The sequence below is a fragment of the Channa argus genome, chromosome 22 (genome assembly GCF_033026475.1).
Source record: "Channa argus isolate prfri chromosome 22, Channa argus male v1.0, whole genome shotgun sequence".
Taxonomy (NCBI): Eukaryota; Metazoa; Chordata; class Actinopteri; order Anabantiformes; family Channidae; genus Channa; species Channa argus.
Window position 1 is genome coordinate 13,467,462 of NC_090218.1, and position 1,904 is coordinate 13,469,365.

The 1,904-nt window shown below is 37.4% G+C and overlaps 1 pseudogene; it reads right to left on the reverse strand.

Annotated features, from left to right (window-relative positions):
* Positions 1-690: 690 nt before the first annotated feature.
* Positions 691-1,386, reverse strand: LOC137108236 (uncharacterized; annotated as a pseudogene).
* Between the last annotated feature and the right edge of the window lie 518 nt (positions 1,387-1,904).

The following is a 1,904-nucleotide window of genomic DNA, read 5'->3' on the forward strand; positions in this document are numbered from 1 at the left end:
CACATTAATGCAACAGAACTTGTAATTATGTAAGAATTAATTATTGCCAATAGTTAAGTAAAGTGTGGCAGATACAACACACTTCTAAAGAACAAATTATTTTACCATTAAGTAAACCATCAATCCAACCATTAACATTAACAATTTACTCCACCATTAGTGGAGTAAATGTAGAGTGGGCAGCACAGTGGTGAGGTGGTAAGACCTGCAACTTCACAGGTTGAAGGTCCCCAGTTTGAATCCCTGGCCATCTGCAGCCTTTCTGTATGAATTGAGCATGTTCTCCCCTGTGTTTGTGAGGGTTTCCTCCAGTTTCCTCCCACAGTCCAAACACAAGCATGTTGAGTTAATTTGTTTCTCATTTGTTGGTTACCTTGTTAGGCTTCTTTTTCAATGAAAATATTAGTTTTAATGTTTTAGGTGTGGGCCTTTTGGGGCTTTTTTTTCTCAGCATACCACTCGATCTTAAACATTGTAAAATGAACCTCAATAGAAAAATATAAATAAATACAAAATTGTTTTGTTACCTTACCATTATTGAGGGATGTTAGAACACATCACTTTAATAATTTTGTTCAGTTTAATTATTTTTTTAATATTTTTAACAATAGTAACATCTATGGTGTTACGGATCAGTTTTGACTCATATACATTTACTTCAAGGAAAAGCCAAAAAATAAAATTATTTCACTAAAACTTCACTAAAAGTTTCCTCCTGAGAAGCTCTTGTCCAAGGTCATAGCTGGTAAATTGTCACAAAAAATTGTCACAAGTGATATTGTTACCTGGCAGTCCAGTAGTCATGTCGAGGACCACATGTTTTCCTGCGACTTTGCCTGTGTAAATCTGTAAATTCCAGGCATAGCTTGTTTTTTGAATCACAGGCTGCCCAGATTTTTATACCATAAGTGACATTGTTGACCGAAAAATATTTCTGCCTGTTGATGCATCCCAGAGACTATCAGTGGACTCATTGCAGGATCTGTACACTCCAGCAAGAAGACGAACACCAATGTAAGCATCTAGGTGTTCCTCATCAATGTCTTTCCACGTGTCACCATGGACTTTTTTTCCTCCAAGGTTTGTCAAAGCAAGAATGACTCTTTTTAGTGACAATGGCATAAAAAGCTCAAAACATGTCTTGATGTCACTGACTCTCATCACAGCAAACCTTGTGATTCCAGGGGTCATTTTGATGACATTTGCAGCAGCTGCCCTGCCATGTGAATCATCAGGTACTGACTTCCAAAAGATTTTACCATCTTTGGACTTGAATCTTTCAGCAAATTCTTCAATGGTGTCCTCCTCATCAGGCTCATCAGATGTGTCTGTCTCTTCTGGATGAAACTCCACATTGTCTTCCTCCTCAGAAACCTGCTCATCCATGTCGCTTTGTTCTTCTGTGTTTACTTCCTCATTTTCACCAAAAATACTACCCAAAACTTGGCTCATTGAAAATCTTTCTCATTTTTGAAGCTGTAAATTGGAGATGTGAACTCTGCAAGTAGAGTATAATAAGAGTATATTATAATTTAGTTAAAAGTTTTTAATTTTTTTTATTTTGTTCAAATAGAGGTTACTGACAATGTCAAAAAGCCTTGATGTAATAAACAAATGTATATGGTTCTTTTATGCATTTAAAACTGAAAATGGGTCGGTGCCGACCCTAACACAAGACGAAGGCTAGGGTGGACCACACCTCTCATCAAATTACAGCTGAGCACAGGTGTATGTAGTTTTCTAGAGTAGTTAAACTAAATTCTACCAGAATAATCCTCAGGTGTGTTCCACATATGTGAATGTGTGTGGGCTGCATTCAGAGATATTAGGTGCACCTAGGTACTTGGAAGACAGGCAAGTTGGCCAGCTGCTCCTCTTTCTGTTTCCTCCTGAGATATTAACCA